General features: G+C 41.5%; 1 protein-coding gene across 1 annotated transcript in view; it reads left to right on the forward strand.

The window, feature by feature from the left end:
• LOC124166900 overlaps positions 1-20,980 on the forward strand; it is a 129,115-nt gene that overhangs the window by 62,006 nt on the left and 46,129 nt on the right. The window contains exon 2 of the mRNA XM_046544626.1: positions 9,598-9,634. The gene's annotated coding sequence lies outside the window, so the exon portion shown is untranslated. The remainder of the gene's footprint in view (positions 1-9,597; positions 9,635-20,980) is intronic.

Below are 20,980 nucleotides of genomic sequence, written 5' to 3' on the forward strand. Positions count from 1 at the left end.
GCGCCGTTTGCCGTATCAGAGCGGATCAATCACAATGAAACGGTCATCAGCAGTGATCTCTTCTCTGTTTGTTTTTCTTCCTTCTCTTGCTCGAGTGACTCTCGTCGGCGCAGGGACGGTACCAGGAAGCTAAGTCGAAATGTTTGCTCCTGTGGGTTGAAATGAATCCTTTCTTTCATCTTGCTCACCGAGAACTCAGAATTGAAGAGACCCTTGAGAATTCTCCATGATTTGGATGAAGTTTTCCAGAAAGAAGCAGATGGGCATTTCCATGAAAATGTCAACTTTTTCTCTCAAATTAAAATTTAGGCTGGAAATATTTTATCTTGATAAATCAACAGCTAAATAATTGAATTTTATGGAATCAGTATTTGAAACTTTTCTCAGAGCCTTGTTAAAAGTTTTCAAATTATACTTCGATCCACAGAGTTTTGCAGATGTTTGAAATTATTACATTCAAGAGGTTGAACTGGCAGTAATTCCGTCACATGTTAATTTTGGGTATATTTAGAAGGTCTTTCTATAATTAATTTTGTTTCTGTACATGAATATCTCCTTCAAAAATGTTTTTTGATCATGCTCAGTTAGAAGTTTTGCAATTTTTTTGTTTTTTTTTTACAATTTTATCGAAATATCCTATCGCATAGTTTTCTCTGAAAGTAATTCCGTCACAAATGGAAATGCCCAGATACCATTATTCGTTTTCATATTTTCTTAGTGGTAGTTGGTTTCCTATTGTTATTTTAGGGTTTTCTACATCAACATTTTCGGGAAACAATTCGAAGACTGGTCAGAAAAGACTATTCTAACCGAGTTATCTCTCTCCATTCGGCCGACGTTTCGGAACCCAAATCGCGTTTCATCATCAGCCCCGACATGTTCACCGGGAAAGTATTAGATCTTACTAGTTCGTAGACTGGTTTAACGCAGCTCCGCACTCCCTTCTCCTATAAGCTAACCTTTCCATACTGACGTATTTCTTCTCTTTTACGTCCCTAATAACCGGTCCTTTGTAACTCATCTGGAACCGCACTATGCCTTTATTTCCGTCAACCAGTCTTCATCAGGCCATCATGCCGCACATTTGTTAATCGTGCAGGAGTCCTCATTGATTACATTGACTTCCTACCTGATGTAAATGTATTTACAGGATTCCGCATTCAGTATTTTAATTGCACAGATATTATTGCTATCCACTTTAATTTGTTGTTAGGTCATCCAAACTCTAATTCAAAAATTTCTTGATCCTAGAGGATCTAACTTTATTTCATTATTTATTATACTAATTAGGTATTTTCCCTGAGGCAATTTTGGTCCTAATAAGCCTCTTGCTGCCAGAAAATTGTGCTAAAATAATGTCAGGAGATTGCAAATGAAAGATAGAATGTTTTATTTGATACTTTATCAACTTATCTCTTTTGCTAGCATATAATCAAAGTAACCCAGGATATATAAACAACCTTCAAAACGTTATGAATTTTTCAATAATACATTTTCATTTAAACTTAATCCTTAAACGATGAAAAATTGGAAATGTTGGCCATTTATTAGGGCTCTCATATTTTCATTGCATCCCTATCATTTGATTCCTTTCCCTTGGGCTACAACCTTGTCGCGGTGGAAAGGCTTGCGCGTTCCTATGACCCCTAGAGCTGCACTGGCGGGATTAATTCTAAATTATTCCCGGTAGGGCCACCCATGCCAGATAGGTCGAAGGGTAGGAGCCAGACGAAAGGTAGTCCACGTGATGGTGTCACGTGAAAAACACTGTTGGAATGGAAGTGGGAAACCCTACCAACTATCTCTTCCCTGAACACATGGAGTACAACCAAATGAGCCTCGGAATCTCATCGCCCGGGACCCGTCCGCAAAGGGCGGGTGTCGGGCACGGCAGCGAGGTCGGCAAGGTCCTCGGGGTCGTCAACATGCGAAATCCTTGCAGAGACTTATATTTATCATCATCAGCAGCAGCAGCAATGAAGAAGGAAGAAAAGAAGACCAAGAAGATGGAGAAGAAGAAGTCGGCTGTAAATGTAGGGACGTGGAATGTGAGGACAATGCTGAGGGCGGGGAAATTAGAAAATATCAAAAGGGAAATGGATAAGGGGAGGATAGATATCTTAGGATTATGCGAGGTGAGGTGGAGGGATGGGGGGGACTATTGGAGTGATGGGTATAGGGTTATATATAGTGGAGGGGAAGAAAGCCAGCGAGGGGTAGCATTAGTATTAAACGGGAAGATGGGTAAGCGTGTGGTAGGTATAGACCAGGTAAGCGATAGGATTCTGGTGGTAGAAATTGAGGCGCGGCCCGCCAACCTTGTGGTGGTCCAAGTTTACATGCCCACTAGCAATCATAGGGAGGAAGAAGTAGATGAGGTGTATGAACAGCTCGAGGAAATAATTAGAGACACACCGGGTAAGAAAAATCTGGTAGTGATGGGGGACTGGAACGCTTCAGTCGGGGAAGGTAGGGATGGAAACGAAATAGGAGAATTTGGATTAGGAATTCGAAACGACAGGGGCGAGAAAGTAGCAGAATTTTGCAAGAGAAACAAGTTATTCATCACAAACACGTGGTTCAAACATCATAAAGGGCGAAGGTACACATGGAAAAGTCCAGGGGATGTGGGGAGATATCAAATAGACTACATTATGGTAAGACAGAGGTTTAGGAATAGTGTAAAAAAACTCGCGCAGCTTCCCCGCAGCGGATGCGGATTCGGACCACAATCTAGTGCTCATGAAATGCAACGTAAGATTCAAAAGACTTATGAAAGTTAGGAAGGCGAAGAAATGGAACGTAGAAGCCCTGAAGGGGAGTATGAGGAGAGAATATCAGGAACTAGTGGACATAAGTATACGGGAGATTGAAAGTACCAAGACGGTAGAGGAAAGATGGGATAATATAAAAACGGGAATAGTCAAAGCGGCGGAGAAGTCAATTGGTTACGTCGACAGTAGAAGGATAAAGAAGCCGTGGATAACGGAGGCAATGGTAAATGAAATGGAGGAGAGGAGGAAGTGGAAGAACGTGGACACAGAACAGGGCAAAAGAATGTATAGGGAATTGAATAATCGATTGCGACGTGAAACTAAGAGGGCAAGGGAGGCTTGGTGGAAAAGGCAGTGTGAGGAAATAGAAAAGTTCCAGAAGGATGGAGAAGTAGGCGCGTTGTACGCCAAAGTTAAGTCGCTATCGGGCGGCAAAAGAGGACAAGCCATGTCTAAAATTAAGGCTAAAGATGGGAGGATGCTAACCGAGCGAGAAGAGGTACAGAGTAGATGGAAGGAATACGTGGAGGACCTGTATGACGGAATGAATAGACCAGAGAGATTGACTCTAGAGGAGGAAAGTGCAGTGGAGGAGGATAATCTTGGGCCGGAGTTATTAGATTCGGAAATAGAGAGAGCACTTCGTGATATGAAGGCTAGGAAAGCAGTCGGCGTGGACAATATCCCGTGTGAGCTTCTGAAGAATCTAGGGAGGGAAGGCAAGAAAAGGTTTTTCGAACTAGTGCGCAGGATCTATGAGGAGGGATATTGGCCGGAAGATTTCGTGAAGACTGTTTTAATTCCGCTTCCGAAAAAGAAGAAAGCTGTGGAATGCGGAGATTATAGGACTATCAGCTTAATATCGCATGCGGCGAAAGTGGTGCTGAGGATATTGAACAGACGAATGGAGGCGAGGGCAAACGAATATTTGGGCGAAGATCAATTTGATTTCAGAAAAGGGAAGTCAACTCGTGATGCAATAGCAATAATGAGGTCCCTCGTCGAGAGGAACGTAGAATATGACCAGGACGTATATGCGTGTTTCGTGGATTTTGAGAAAGCGTTTGATAGGGTGAACTGGGTAAAGTTAATGGATATTCTCAAGAGAATAGGTGTAGATTGGAGGGATAGACGATTGATTCGTAATCTGTATATGGCCCAGACTGCACAAGTGAGGGTAGCGGACGGAGAATCTGGGTGGGCAAGCATTGGCCGAGGTGTGAGGCAAGGCTGTCCTCTATCGCCGCTGCTCTTTAACGTGTACGCTGAGGAGATGGTAAGGGAAGCGTGGGATGAGTTAGAAGCTGGAATAAAAGTGGGAGGAATGATGTTCAAATCAGTGAGATTCGCGGATGATCAGGCGCTGATTAGCCAGTCAGCGAGGGGGCTTCAGGCTCTAGTGGATGCGTTAAACGAGCGTTGCGAGGAGTATGGGATGAGGATTAATCACAAGAAAACTAAGGTTATGCGGTTTTGTAAAGCATCACGAGCGAGTAATGTGAGACTCAAGATAAAGGTGGGAGGTGAAAAACTTGAGCAGGTTGAGCAATTCAACTATTTAGGCAGTACATTAGAGGAAAACGGATACAGTAGTAAGGACATCAGGAAGAGAATTGCATTAGCGAAGGAGGCGTTCATGAACAGGAAGGAGCTCCTAAGAGGATCGTTATGTAAGAGTTTAAAGAAAAGGTTAGTGAAGAGTTTGATCTGGAGTGTAGCTCTCTACGGTGCGGAAACGTGGACACTGAGGAAAGAAGACGAGAGAAGATTGGAGGCATTCGAGATGTGGGTATGGAGAAGAATGGAGAGGGTGAAATGGACGGAGAGGAAAAGGAATGACGAAGTGCTGGATATGGTTGGCGAGGAGAGACAGCTTTTAGATGAGATACGGAGGAGACAGAAGGTATGGATGGAGTTAGTGCTTAGTGGTGAGGGGATGTTGAAAATGGTGTTAGAGGGTAGAATGTTAGGGAAACGAGGGAGGGGAAGGAAAAGAATAGGATTTTTAGATAGATTGAAAGAGAGTAGGCCTTACTGTGAGTTAAAGAAGGCAGTGCTGGAAGGAAAAGGAGGCTCCCAGATCACTTCTTGCGTACTCCATGGAAACCTACCTTAATCGGTAGAATACTATAATAATAATAATCATTTGATTATTCTGTTTTTAGATCGCGGACAATCAAAATCATGGCCTAACTCATTGCGAACTAAACTTAGCTTTCTCGACCTGGCATTGATGGAAAAAATCGTTTTCGCGTTTGGTGGCGGATGTGTGGTAAGGAAATTTGCATTTAAGGAGGGGTCGAACTGATTGGGCTTCTATCTAGGGAAATGGGACACCAAGATGAATTGAAGGCTAAAAGTTAGAAACATTTGCAATAGATCTGGAATTCATGATTGAAACGTCATATTATCACGTCAGCCCACAGCATATCTTTTGAGTTTAAGTCTTCAATGAGGCACGCTTAGATACCCTTTCTTATTTCTTCATTAGTCTGGTGGAAGTTCAGACTCTCACCTCTACGCTCATATCTACGCCAGCCTCTTTGAGTGGAAATTTGTGAGTCAGAATGACTACAATTGGACGGACTATTCGATATAAATTTGCTTTCGTCGATCATGAGGTCCATTTACGTAGAGTCTTGAGTGTACACTGTACATACAACTCGCGATTCCCTGGCGTCATGATTATCGCTTAGCCCTGCCTAATCGTAACGGCAGCTTTCGAATATTACATGAGAAAACATTCGAAAAGTCGGCATTTTTTTAACGCGAAGGTTCTCTCGTGGGATAATTATTTCCCGCTTTTCATTATTGCGAGAGAGCGGAAGCGATGAGGAGGGAAACAATGGGGGTGGGGTCCGCTGATGAGAAGAGCCGACCGGGCGAGGGAGAGAGGTTTGAGGCATTAAGATGCCCTATTCGAATTGGGCAACCGAAAGATTTAATTGGGCGTCGGATAACGTTTTTGTTTGCTTTTTTTTCCTCTTTCTCTTTTCTGCGGAATGGTGGGCAGTCGCGAAGTAGGAGGAGGGATGGGGAATTGATTTCACTCGGGTTATGTCACATTTCGGAGCGAGGTCCGTGAAACTCGTGCTCCGATATCGGTATCGTCGCAGCTTAATAATTCATTTGTTTATTGTAATATAATTATCTTTAAAATGTATTTTAGTGGAGAAATTCTACGAGCATATAATGTTATTTAATTTTTCAATAAATACATTTAATTCAATCCTGAACTTTATTCATCTTTCTTTTTGATAATTTATATTTTAGATTAAAATTTATATGGGATAAGCTATATTTTTTGTAATAATAAATTAAGTAGGACTTAATTCAACCATATTTAAAAATACGTTATGGTATAATGTATTATGATTAAATGCTCTTCTTTGTAGTTATTTATTCAAATGATTTATTTTATTTAATTGTATTTTAAATAATGATTAGTTGCTTCACTTACTTCAAATAATGAATTCCACCAGTGTTATGTCACTTTTCGGGGCGAGGGCCGTGAAAACCCTGATCCAATATCGGTATCGTCTCAGCATTTTTTATATCGTCTCTCATGGTATATGGGAGAGTCGCACGCCAGACCCTTACACGGGCGTGAAGCTTAATTCGGCGTTTACGTAATTGAAAACCTCGCGCTTAAATTCTCGCGGGCATGCCTTTCGGATCGTCTCTCCGTGTGGTACCACCCGCGCTTTAACTTCTCACGAGAAGAGGAGTGGGGGGGGGGTGGATGTAATGCTGTGGGGACTTGCTTTCGTCCGATTTCCTCGCTCCAGGAATCGCGACCCGGGTTGGGAGTTTTCGAAATCTTTCGCCCGGGCGTAGAAATATCGCGATCGTCATACCTCTTGCCTCGGGTTTCTTCATGAGCCACTCCGTGCGGGGAATCGAATAATAAAAGAAAATTCTTCGTCAGGCTACCCACTCAATGCTCTCCTATGGGGAAAATTCCAGATTCAGCGGTCGTAGTCATGTATTTTTTTATAAATGATTTGTTACACTCCGTATTCTCAAGGTATCCTCAGGCGGCGGAGATGTGTATTTATGTTCAAAGATAAATTTAAGATAAGTTAAGAGTTTAAGATAAGTTAAGATTTTTAATCTACAGTTTTGCGGCGGGGTACAGTCCTAGTCCCAGGCCAGTTTAAGTTTAAGATAAGTTAAGAGAAAAGATAAGTTAAGATTTTTAATCAACAGTTTTGCGGCGGGGTACACTCCTAGTTTGCTAAACTGAAGGACGCAGGTTCAAGTCCAGCCTGGGTAGCTTGCCTCTATCCTAGACATGGATGTTTGTGATGATCCATTGGTATTTCTTGTAGTCCCTCATGTAAAGTCCCAATATTGCCATGTTTGGGGTGATGAATATAAATGAATAAATGAAATGAAGGCGTTGAAATTTTTTTAGATAAAGATAGGCCGGTTTTGTTAAATTTTGCTCTCACTTACCATAGAATATGATATTTTCTTTGTTCCGTCGTCTGAATGTTTCTTTTATTCTCCGCAAAGTATCTTTATTGCTCTTGGGAGTATAATAGATCAAATCTCACGTTTTGTAAATTGTAGAGTCTGTTTGCGGTGTTTCTGAACGAGATAAAGTAGTCAGCCTGTTCCACATTGATAGCGCGTGTGAGATTATCCTCTGCAAATTCCACCTAATCGTGTGTTCATCTTCAGCCGCCCACTCATCCGAATTTGGCAACACTATTGGTGGTGCTGGTGTTCATTGTTGAGAGATGTAGCCGTAAGGTTGAGCCGATTGGGCCTTTTCGACTCTGTGAGCATTTGGGACGGCTTGGGTGCATACAAAGACGCGATGAGAGAAATTTTCCGTCTCCATTTCGAAATAAGATGAGAAATAAAAGCTTGGAAAAGACCGGCAAGTAGCGTTCCCGCTCGTAATTGATAGGCGGCAACCGTATTGATTAATTGAAAAATATCAAAATACGTAGTTTCTCATTTTTACATTTCTTAAAACTTAATTATTTCCCTCAACATTCAAAGCACTGGGGAGTTAAAATAGTCACCTAGACAAAAAGCGACTTGTTTGTAAATACAAACAAATACGTAGGTGCAGAAAAATGTTGGTAACTTGATGGCGATCTATAATAATGATAAAGGTAAATGAAAAAGGCTGAATATTAATTTCTGTCCGCTCAAAATTCTTGACTAACGATTTACTTCCAGTCCTAATATAGTAGTAGAATAATTGGTATCTCCGAGGTTAATTGAGAGTAGACAATGATTTGATTAGAGGAAATTTAATCTTAATGAATTGGCTTTTCCAGCTAAGTGTGGTAAACTTTTACTATCAACCGTCATCCAAGAGAAAAACCATTCATGGACATCGATACCACTGACATTTTGCATTTTTCTATACATTGTTCAGGTTACATGCTACTGACAGCGAATCGCGCAAAGATCCAAAATCGAGGTTGCTGGAGACACTTGGAAGAGGACGCATCACTACATTTTGACCAATCTATTTTCAGGCACAACTTATTTCGACGCAGCGGCGTCATCTTCAGGTACAAAAAGTAAAATCAGAAATATTTCTCCTTATATATATATTCAATTATGTATCCATCCACCATATTACAATTCGCCATTTAGAATTTACAAACTAATGCACAAACCATAAAAATTCAAGACGATAGCATAAGTTTTAAACGAGTATTTCGTCGCGAAACATGACTAGTCGATCAGGAGTGATGCATCGTCTTAAGTGCTGTCCACTGTTCCACATTCGTCCATCCGAAACGATCGAAAGTTGTTCGAAATTTAAAAGCCTTGGCGCATCTGCCTTATGGCCGCATTGAAAGAGTAAAAACAAAACAGCGGAGAGAGCCCGAAAACACCACGGTCAGGTGACGACGACGCCCTAAACGGGATTTTTTTATGCGCGCGTCTTTCTTTTTCCTTTTTTGTGGGGACGGTGGTGGGAAATGGGGTGTGTGATTCAGGGGGTGGGTAAAGGGGGTGTTTCCACCTTCTCCCCCTCGACTCCCGTTTTCCGGAGGGACTTCGAAACCCTATAGAGGCTTCGTCTCACCGACATCCTCTTTCCCTGAACCCCTTCCGTTTCACCCTTCTCCAATCTAGCCAATCTCACTTGTATTTGGCAGTCTCCGTTCTTTGGAAAAGCGTGGTTTGTCGAAGGACACAGATTGTGGAATGGAATATATAGGATGCCTTTGGAAACACGAAAGCAAGGCTCTGTTTTCCAAGAAAAATTATTCCACATTGGTGTAACTGAAACCTGAATCACGTTATCTAGTTTCATGTCCCTTTCAAGGCATAGCTTTTATGATTGATCACTTAATAATGGCCCTTGGAGGTGGTTAGGAATTGTGGTAGGGATCCTCATCGCTACTTTCATTCAAAAAGACGTCTCTTTTTTGTCCCTGAAATCTTACCAACTTAAGGGTGGATGGCGTTATTTGGTGGAACTGTGTAACATGAAGTATAATGAGTTCTCCTCTGAGAATGAAATCGTTCAGTGTCGAAACCTGGGCCAGGCAATTAAAAAATTTATGGAACTTAGAATATTGGTGTATCTGTAATTATTCTTCCTGAAAACTTAATTTTGCCAATGTGGGCCAAAATATCACCGATAGAAATTGTAATCCCTCGATCGCCTTTCCCTGGATCATGTAAATGTTGTGAGGGAACATCGAAATTAATACTCAGGATGGAGTAGTCGATATATATTTTTGTATTTTTTTTCTTCGTAATTGTTTCATTTTCTATATTTTCCATTGTCGTGAGCAATGTTATGTTTGGATTTTAATGCTGGTCTTTTTTTGCTTCACAGGCACCTTGAAGGCTGTACCTACATATATTTCCTGAGGGTGAGTAGATATCCATTCATGCCTCCCGCTCCGCATGACTCCCACGAAGCCGGGGTGACAACCGCACGCAGGGGGGCGCTCACACCCTCGGCCACACCCTCGCCGCTCCCAATCCTCCCTCGCCCCTCCCCTTCCCCTCTTCCTCTCCGCCCCAATTCCTCCTCCCCTCCGTCACGCCCTCGCGAACACCCAGCGCTGTATTCCACTCACTCCTTCCTGCCCTCATCCCCATCCCCATCGCAGACCCAAGTCAGCTTTCAACACCGGGCCAGCAAAGTGGGATTGGGACCTACCCCCGCCTCCCTCCCCATCTGCTGATCAACGCGGTGGTAGGGGGGACATTGTTTTTTTGGGTGGTTCTCGTAAATTTTACGGAGTACGAGGTGATGAGAGATAGATGCGCCCCACACCTCCTGTTTCAGCAATCGAAGCTATTTACTCGTTCACTGATTGAACAGGTCGCTTTTACCAGTTTCCCGTCGTGCAACACTGAATCAGAGTTCCCAGGAGCGCGTTCTGTAAATAAGGATTGTTTCTCTTCATCTGATTCGTATAAATCCAGGAAATATTCTTCGTTTTCTAGCTAATTCTGAGTTGAATCCGAGTATACAATTTAGGTTCATTTGATACACTATGACTGGTGTAAAAGTATTGTGTTTTAAGGGGATTATATGACCCAATTCGTTGAACGGTGAGGCAGAAATTATCATAAGAGGCTATTACTGAAATTGCAGGGGTGGTTGAGATGCGGATTTTTATCCCGAAGTCCTGATTATTTGGTGTGAGAACTGGTATGCATATGAGATCGTAAATATTCAAGTATCCTGGGATTTAAAAATTTTGTTCTTAACAGTCGTTTTATATCCCGTCTGCGTCGGTGGAGTACATAATTTTTTATTTTCACTCTTTTTCTCTAAATGCAAGCTTTCTGGACAACTATCCAATTTGTTTATGTTATCTCCTCAATTCGCGATCTTTTTTCATCTCGAATGTCGATATTTAAGGATACTCTCGAGATATTTCTCAAGTGTATCTGAATAATCTTGAATGAGAATTTTCTCTCTCCTCTCAAACGCATCTCCTTTGATCTCTTTCAACTTTCAAGCCGTTTTTATTATTCAAGCACCGTTATCCACTCTCAGTATTTAATGAACCTTCGTTCACATGCTAATGTTTAATGGAGAAGTTTTAATTTTGGATTCTAAAAAGTTCAACGACAAAACAGCATTGCCACCCACATTAGGGTGAGTGATGGATCCCTCAGCCGCTCTATTACCGAATTCGCCTCGCACTTGGCGAAGGAGTTTCTTGTTTGTGTATGTTTCAGTCCTCGGCGCTCCGTCCATCCGTTCAAATAATGGCCTGCTGTCCGCGGGAGGGAGCGTTTTTCGCGGAGGTAATGAAATCGAATTTCGTTCCGCTAGTGTGGAGTAGGTCGGATGCCGGAGGCGCGGGGGTTTTTTCTTCTGCTCGGGGGAAAAAGGGATTTCCAGATCGCTCTGGACGTTTGGGACGCTCTTCAAAGAGATGCTGACTCCATTGAGCGCTTGTTTCTCTCGTCTTCTCGGGCACCCTATCGGGTTTCCATTCATTGTTTGCCGCGGCAGTAACTTTCTGACTTCCCATGTCCGTTGAAGCGATAGCCGATGAGAGTCGTGTACGAATTCGGGAACACGCTTTTCTCCTGTGATCGGTATTTTTTTCGTTATCCTGACCCACTCACATTGTAGTATATTTCCTTTAGTGGTCATGTGCAGTACGACTGGTAACCACAGTGAAATGTTTAACTTCATTGTATTTTTCTCTTTATTTGAGACTTTTGAGACTTATTTCTTTTTATTTGAGGCGATAGTATCATTTCCAAGATTCTATTTGATAATAAAACGTCCATGTATATGAAGCCAAATACATTAGTCTTATATTCATTATGTATTATTCTATGTTGGGTTCCAGTGAATATGTATCAGTCTTTAACTAAATGGTCAAAATTTAATTCGTCGCGGCCTAAAAAGTGACTAGGCTTGCGTCCACAATCATTTATTCGTATTGCTGAGTCAAACTTGAGGCACTAAGATTAAATCTTGGTCAGTTGAGTGTTGAAATAGCATTGAGTATGCTGGTGTATGAATTTCTGTTTTAGTTCTATCGGCTTAAAAATGCATTAATTTTATACTTAAGTGACTTCAATTTGTGATGGAAAGCATTTCTCGGAATCTATCGTACATATTATTATTCATTATACAGGAGTATTTTACATTTACAACATTCAGATTGCTTACGCATTACTTACTCGCCATCGGTTTTCTTTTAAGGGAGGGCTTTAGTATAGGAGATGATTAACCCCGACCCTTTTCTCGGATTTCCATCATGCTGGCTTCCGAAACCGTGATTTATGACCGCTTCCAAGAATGAAAACTGCGGGTGGAAGGTCTCACAAACATAATCTTCCTAATGGCCAATTTAGTCGACTTGATGACTCCAGGGTTTTGAACTACCTTTTCTCTGCCCGCCCCCCTTCCCTCCTAATCAAATCAAACGGCCATTTCCGTGCTCCCGCATTTTCCATCTGCCGCAGGGACGCGCCTCGCACTATGGCCAATGATATCTCCCCTGCCGCGCCCTCCGCGTCAATTGAAACCTGCTCCCGGCAACCCCATCTGGACTCCCCCGCAACCCTCCTGTCGCGTCACTTGGGAGCCGACCTCCAACTCCCTCGTTGGGACGGCCGAATTTCACTCGCCATACTCCGTCGTACTGCTGACGGCGTCGCTGTGGCGTGTAGACGAGAAGCCTTCTTCGCCGGACCCGATTTCACCCTCCCACACTGGCACCACGGAAGAATTTGAAAGTAAAAAAGGTTTTTCACGAAAAGTGGGTGAATACAAATCGCGCGCGGGTGAATACAAATTTTAACGCGTGTTAGTGTATCCATGCCCACCGTGGCTGAGAGAATGACTTGATCGAAAACCCGAGAAGAGTTTTACCCAGCTATCCGCCGGGAAAGCTTGATTTCTTTTGTCAGGAATAAAATTTATCATATCATATTTCGTTTGAAATGCTAATAGTCACAATAATATCTGTAATTATTACTAAAACGCCCACACGTAGTTTTTCGGCAATTCAAAATATCGTCTTACGGATATTGTTTTTCTTATTTCTTGCTTCATTTTTGCTGTAAGGTTATTGATAATTCCTAAATTTGTATTTTACAACGTAGGCCGATAAACTGAGAATGAAGTCTACAATGTGAGAGTGTGTTCTCAATGTGGGATCTCGTAACTATGTGGAGCGAAACATTTGGTTGCAAAACTGTAATTTCTGAGTCGACCACCAAAAAAAGTTTTTCCTCGGATGTTCATAATTTGTGTTAGATTTCTCCCAAGCCTAAAAAATATGATTATGTAACCAAAAGCAATCTCTCCTGCTCTGTTGTAGAGGCATGTGTTTGCCATAAAATAACAAATACACAATTATTGTCGACTCCTTGTCAATGCCATAGGATTAGTTTCCGGTGATACTCATCTCGTTGATTTGATCACCTTTTATTCCCCCTTTAATATTTCTTTTTCATATATATTATACCTAATATACCTAATGACTATCGAAGACCGTAGACGTCTAGCCACAAGTGAGACTAATTACCTTAGTTCAAACGTATATAGGTAATCTATCGCGAGAAGGAGAAAATAGAATTTGAACTCAATCCTCTGAAATATAGGTCTAATTTTTCAATATTAAATTGATCCATCTGCGTAATGATCGAATGGAGAAGTGGAAGCAAAAATATATCAATGGTACTGTGGCAGAATGACCCATTTATCGACGGATTTTTCAGATTTTGGAATTTCACGGTCACCGTACAACTATATAATCAATGGAAATAAGTTCTATGGCCTCTATAGATTGACAGTTAAAGAATAGGTAACCAATGGCCTTAAAACTTGGCACCACTTACCAAACTGAAAACCAGGAAACTCTTCTGGTTCATTGTGTGTTAGACCCTTTACCTGTAGGTTGCGTTCGTGGTGTAAATGCCTCGGAAATGAGGGAAGAGGAAGGCAGGAAGAACTGTCGCATTTCGCATGGTCGGTGGTCGAGATCGATCCTCTGTTCCGTTCTGCCCCGCCCACTTTTATTATTGTGATGCCCCGTTCGACTTCCCGTCCATTTCCCCCGTTGAACTCTCTCTCCACCGCCAGCGCAAGGGGAACATCGCTCTATCCGCCGGCGCCGTCGAGAAACAAACGCTGGCGATTGTCCGTGCTCGACCGTCTTTCTCATCCATCCCCGCTGTTTCCTATCGGCCCCCACTCCCCCAGACGCCTCGTCGGTCTGCTTTCGATGGCGAAAACCTCCTTGGACGTCCGTTCGTTTCCTTCTTCCACGTTTAAGAGGCAGGAAGTTGTGGAAGATGAGGATTCGCCCTACTCTCCGAGAGCTCATCCCTCATTGTTCTGCTCTTCCCTCGACTAATTTTTTTTCTTATTTGCTTTTTTTGTTGGGTGAGGACTTCTCCCGTACCCCACCCCACGGTACAACTCAAGCCGCATCGCCGGATTTCGCTGTCCACCGCTTTTTCTCATGGGCCAGACTCTTCCTCACGCTCCACCCCTTGTCCCCCAACCCCATTTCTCAACTCCCCCTAGTTCACAGCCCTGTGATATCCATTTTACAGAATACACCTTCGACGATGCATGGACAGTGGTTAAAATCTCATCATTTATGTAATTATGTCATAAGAGCGGTTTATACATTCTCCACGGATTGATTATTCTTGCATTATTGAGAGTGCCATATCAGGAGCTCTTTGTTGCTGAAGATATTCATTTTTATGGAAAAGAACGTCTATATGTCAATTAATTAATATAAAATTATATGTAACGGCAACCGTGCATATTTTTAATCGATTAAAACAATTATGTTAGCGAGGAAATCGTGATTTCTTGCACTATCTCATAATTCTTATGGATAAATTTACATCATTCTCTTCATATGGTAGATTTCCATTGGGAATAGGAAATAAAATTCTCCATACGAAATAAGAAACTGACCCGACGAGGGAAATTATTTGCTCCTGGTGTTGATGGCATTTAATTCTCAATCCTGGCTTTTAATTCATAATTCTTAAGCCTTTCATTCCTCATTCCTTTTTCCATATTTTGTGTTTTGACATTCCTGAGGAACCGCAACTTCTGTTCTTCTCGTGAATATGGTAATAACGTGTATACTGTCGGAGGTAGTCTGAAAATATTTACAAATTTGACTCGCTCCATGCAAATCAGCCGTCGGCAAACCATGGCCCGCGAAACAAATTCATTCGTCCCAGAGGAAATATGGGCGAGGGATAATTGTTATTCTTGGTGACATGTGATACATTTATCGTTCATTCGTGTAGTTATCGTGAAAATTACTGTGCATAGCTGTAATTTGCGTCACACGGTGACAATCTATTTTAATAAATACCTCAGGCATAAAAAGGTTTCTGACCCCTGAAGCAAATTTTTTCGAACTTATAATTGAGTTGAAATTGAGTATCGAACAACGTTTAAGGTTTCCGACTTAACTTTGTTGAACTACGATAGAGGGAGATGAAACTTACTTATTACGCTCTACAGTGGCACATTATAAACGCCGACCACGGTTCAGCATGCATGTCATTGTCAAGATATTGTCCTATCCTGAAAAAGTACAAAGTGATTTTTATTTTCCTGCTGAGTAACGAAAATTAATTTTATATTAATATAAACTAACGCAATATTCTTTTTAAAAATAGTTAATTTTAAAGTTAATAGAAAATTAATTTTATATTAATGTAAACTAGCACAATATTATTATTTTTAAATAGTTTCTCTCTTGCTCGAATATCGTTTTCCCAGCATATTTCACCCCCCGCACAGCAGGCCGCGACATTTCCCCTTTGGCCTTTGTCTTCCTCTCTCTCTCTCTCGATTGAAATGGTTTCCGCGGTGAGGAGACTCTCCAATGCCATCCCCTCAAAGCAGCCACGAAAAGATCGAGTCGATGGTTCATTATTATCACCCGTGACGCAACGGCTCTCCAAGCAATCAACCCTCCTCCGCGCGACGGGAATGTTCGTTTCTCGACGTCTCGGCGGAAAGGGTCCCGATGGATGCGGGAATGGGAGGATTAGGCGGGCGAGAGGAGATTTCGGGAGATTGGAAGGGGGGAGGGGTCGGCGCATCCAATCACCATTTCACGATTGCCCTCAAAGCCGGGAATCGCCGTTTCCGTGACTCAATTGCTCCTCCTCTCCTTCGTGCTCAGCCGACCGCGAAGCCTCCCCTTTCTCACCCTTGTTCTACCGGCGGAATATTCGCGCTTGATATTATGCGGGAGAGGAGGATAACCTCGTACAGTCATTCGCGCTAACTCAAACAAAGCGGTACCGCTAATATAGGTGCTATCCCAACTGTTTAACTAAATTATTTCCATAATAATAAGTATGAAAATAATTTTATTCACCAAGAATGAAAGCTAATGCCAGCATTGTAGAATCTCATTGTATCAAATGAGGAAGGTTTTTATCGCTTAAGGACATGGCCCTTTTTATTCTCATATTTTATGCTGTAGTTAACTTTTATCTGCGGGGATGAACAAAGAAAATATGCGATGCATAAATACTATATCTGTATACCTCAAAGGAGAGTGTTTGTCATGTCTTAATTGCATATTACTCCCAGTATCCCTCTTCCAAAGTCAAAGTCTAAAAAATTGATTTATTTCGCAGCCGAAGGGAAGGGAAGCCTAGGAAAGAAGTTATGCTGGAGCGACTCTTCTTATGAAAGGTATACTTTTTGCTTGGTCTTTTACGCTATAAGTTCAAAAATTGCTCCTTTACTAAACGTAGGCTTAGTTTTTAACCTATCAGGTCTCCAGACATATGTGGCGGTCTGGTTTTATACTGCTTCCATGTACTTACGATTTCCTCAAAGGACACTTAACCCTAACATTTGATGAATTCGAAGTCTTTAGTCTTCCCTAACTGAAAATATTTTCACTGATTTTTGAACGGAAGTGGAAAAAGGTAAGTATATCTTTTATTAGCCCAGTTAGTACCAACTGGTAGTCTTTGCATTCTACTTGTTGCCACCTACGTTTTAGTCACTTCATTCATCTTGATGCGCTTCATTAGGGAATAAATCACAATCATTTTCATCATATTTTTACTTTTTCATGGACGTATTACTTTTATCAAATTTTTCATTCCATGTGATTTGTTTTTAGGTGTCACAGTTACTTTTGTTTGTTTTAATATTTGTCTTGTTTGAATAAGCGTGGATCACCAAAATGGGAGAATGTTTTTCTTGAATAAATTTTATTCTTGAGTCATTTTGGATCAGAGATTGGTTTTTTATCTACGTGGTCGACTCAACGTTTTGTTTCCTCGACTAAGGTTTCAGTTTGGGAGACCCGTTGCGACATTTGAACTTCCCGAAACAATTTGAGCGGAACATTGGGAAAGGTCACAGAAGGCATTTTTCTTTCGGGTCTTTGATGCTTCAGATCCAAAACTTTCTCCCTCGTAAATCATTCTTTCTTCGATGAAACCCTAGCTCCTTTAATACAGTACGAGTCATCTGCATCGAGTTGGTCATAGTATTTTTTTCCAATTTGAAATGGTGACCAAAAGCTGAACGTCACCTTATGAGATGAGATGCACGGATGCATAAAATGTAAATCGTACTCGATAGAAATGGAGACACTTTATACTTTACATTTGATTCATAACGATCGCATGAGGCATTTTGCAAGTATCTGATGAAAAGGTTTATTAACTCTCACTTATTGCCAGACTCATTTAGTCACCCTTCACACATATCCTGGTAAACAGATAAAATAGACTATTTCTTTTTTCGTGCGAAGAGAACTCGGTAAGTGTCTAATTGTGAAATCCATTGAAGTTATTCCGCTGGTCGACACTTGCCGCAGTTTAAAAATTAAAAATATGGAGACCGTCAGCACATCCACGCTTTCCTCGGGCATGAAGAAAATAATTTAATTATCTGAAGCGGAATTTTTTTAGAAAGATCTTCATGACTGGTGATTTTGGGAACGATTAACTAAACGTGACGTGCTCATGTATATCCTGCTGCGTACTTTAAGTTGATTAATTACGAAATAATCGAGGTATTTGTTGGTAGAGGTGGTCATATGAGAATTTCAAACAGTTGTGCTCAGTGGACACCATTTTTGAAATTCTCAAATATAGGTTGAAATATTGATGTAGCATTGATTCATTGTTCACGATACTTTTCGATATCATTGATGTGGTAATTTTCTCCAAAATTTCGATTTTCTGTGACGTTCAACGGTGGCTGGGTAACGTTCTTACGACCCATGTAAGAGGAAGCGGTTTCGACTGGGTAGATATTCACCTCCTTGGACCAGGATGTGTGCGATTTTCTAAATATTGTTATCAGTGATAAAATAATAAAAAGTCCTAATTCCGCAAGTACAATAAAATAGCAATTATACGTATTAAGAAAAAAACAAAAGAACATTAATACTTTAGAAAAGCGTTTCAAATTAAGTATACATCTATCACGAAGGAAACTTTTAACCCTTTCTAACCCAGAGCTGTTTCTGGGAGGAATCAAATTTCAAGATTTTTCATTTTGAAAACTAGAAAATTTTACTCTCAATGATAATTATCCCTGCAGCTAAATATTTCGTCATTAAAATTTACACTACAAAATAATATTTAGTTTAGATATATCTTAAATAGAGATGAAAGTTTAAACATTTTTGATGTTGCTTAGAAGCAACATTGGGTTATAAAGGGTTAATGTTGCCTGAACCTTGCTATATTTTAGAAATTCCTCCACGTAAATACGAATAATTGATGGCAAAAGCATTTTCCTCAGCGTCATTTGGAAGGTGTGGTAGGCAGGGCATGCATCATCCAATTCACGAGCGCCCCTGGTCAGTTCTCTCGCCGTTAGGACTACGCCCCTTTCGGTTTCGCGATGAGCAGCGGCGGGCCTAACCAGTCGCTACGCCCTGCCGCTGCCGCGCCGAAAAATAACACCACGGAGATACGTTTTCGATGGTGACCTTCCGCTTTTTTCCACCTAATGGTTTTCCGAAAAGGACGCGGAAGAGGAGCGCCTGCAGATCGATATACTCGCAGCGATACGCTGGACGCAGGTGCGGATGCTAACAATACGGTCGCGTGTATTCGTTTGGTATATATGCCTATGTATGTAAACAACTCTTTTGTTTATTTTTTTCGGATACGCGTATGTATGTATACGTTGGCATCCAGTCCTTTGTTGGAATGTTCACTCTCCAGTGAGCCGTGCCCTACCTGCTACCCCTCCCCCCTTTCTTTCATCTTTCGCGCCCTCCCCATTCCAACCCTCCTGTTAGCCCATTCGCCATCCCCCTCCTCTTCTTCTCCTCCCCCCACTCCTCTCCCATCAGCCCATAGCCCTTCGGTTGCTTCTTTTCCCACCATTCCCTGCCATTCACCCCTACGTATAATCCCCTCCTTCCCCTACAGTTGTTTCCCCTCCATTCTCATCATCTCCCTGTATCCCTTCCCCTCTCTCCCGACCTCCGCCCAAGTACCGTTGCGCTCGGAGTTCGCCACACAAAGGCCTCACCCCTCCCCCTTCTATCTCTCTCTCGCGGCTATTTAAAACCAATGGAGTGGTGTGCTTTGACCATAAATAGTAATGTAAACTCTATGGCTTTGACTTTGCCTCGCTTTTTCGGCCCGTCTCGACAAACGTTACTTCCATATTGACTCGACTCCCTCGCCATCGTCGCGTGGTGATGTTTGTTTGTCTATTTTCTTTTCCCAATCCCCCAATTCTTTTTCTTTATTTTTCTTTGCCTACCTTGCGCGGTGGTTGTAGTGGGTGTCGCGGTGTCCCCGTACCAATCGCGGTTTTTGCTTCCCGTTTAATTTTTTTTACGCCGATTTATTGCCTCGCTGACTTTTCGAGAGGTAATTGTCTTCGTGTTTCGAGTTGGCGCTGTGTTGGTCCAGACCTACCCGGATCGATTTCGCCGCGTTTAAATTGTGTCCGTTTCGGTAATCATCTTAGTTGCGCCATAATGAGTTGCTCGTCGACCGAATGGGAAGGTGTAAATGAGGTGAAATCGTAGGAATAAACTCTTGGTGGAGGAGAGCATTATATGTTGTTGGAGACAACTATTTAAATCACTAATTGTTAATCAGTTGAAATCATTCCCATTAACGATGGTAATTATGGATTTTATTAAATAATCACAATTTCTTTTTCATTTTAATGTTCGGTGCTATCTATGGAATAAACCGTCTTGAAATAATTACGGAAGGTATTCAGGAGGACGTAATGCACCTGGATAATTAAAATCATCAATGCGAAAGTCCAGGAAGGGAATAAGCGGTATAAAGGAATATCATGCGTTCAGTCAGTTAAGTAATTAAAACTGCTGGTCATATTATTTCTATTGATAATTATCCGTTGAATATATTCCTGGATAAGTTAAGTTTTCTTTCTTGGACAGATAAATTAATATACTACGATGAAAATTGTAAGGTTATTGTAGGTAAGAGATAAAGATATTTAAATATTAAGTAAAATATTTTGGCTGACGAGTGATTTGAAGTTTCTGTCCGTATTCGAGGGAAATATTCCTATCTTGGAAAGTTTAAAGTAGGGTCTAATGTGCTTTTGTACGTTATTTAATTAGTTGGATCTTGGTTTGTTTCATTTCTGACGCTCTTCATTGCCATTTGTCAAGCTGTTCGTGAAAAATTACATGTCTTTTGGCATTAACTGGGCTGATGACTCCCCAACTGCCACTTTTTGGGTGTCAGGTTCTAGTATCAATTTCAAAAGCTCTCCTGAGTGAGTATCATGAATTGTGTTCCAATGTGGGCGGCACCCGTGTTCAGGTTTAATACCTAGTGCATGATGTGCGCTTTATTTTTCGGAGAGAAACGAATCCAATTTTCCCTCCAAAACGCAGTCATTAATCTCTCCGCTCACACGAGTGGAAGTGACCATGATAAATTTTGATCGGCTGCTCAATCGACCGCGGCTCGGTTTCTGCCAGGACCATTAGCAGCTATTCGCTCGTCATTTTTTTTACTGATGTTTCATTTTCCAAATCTGAGTCTGCGACTACTTCTTGGAGAATGAGGGAAGCCACCGAAAGTAATTTCGGCTGCGCCATAAGTGGCCAGCTATACGAAGTAGGTACTACGTTTAGCTGATATTCAATTCTCTTTAAATTTTCTTTTAATTATTTTTTTTTTAACCTTCTACCCTTCACCCTCTCATTTTGATTTAACTTGTAATTTCTTATAAAATATCATCTTTCATTTTGGTC

This window comes from Ischnura elegans, chromosome 1 (genome assembly GCF_921293095.1).
Source record: "Ischnura elegans chromosome 1, ioIscEleg1.1, whole genome shotgun sequence".
Lineage (NCBI taxonomy): Eukaryota > Metazoa > Arthropoda > Insecta > Odonata > Coenagrionidae > Ischnura > Ischnura elegans.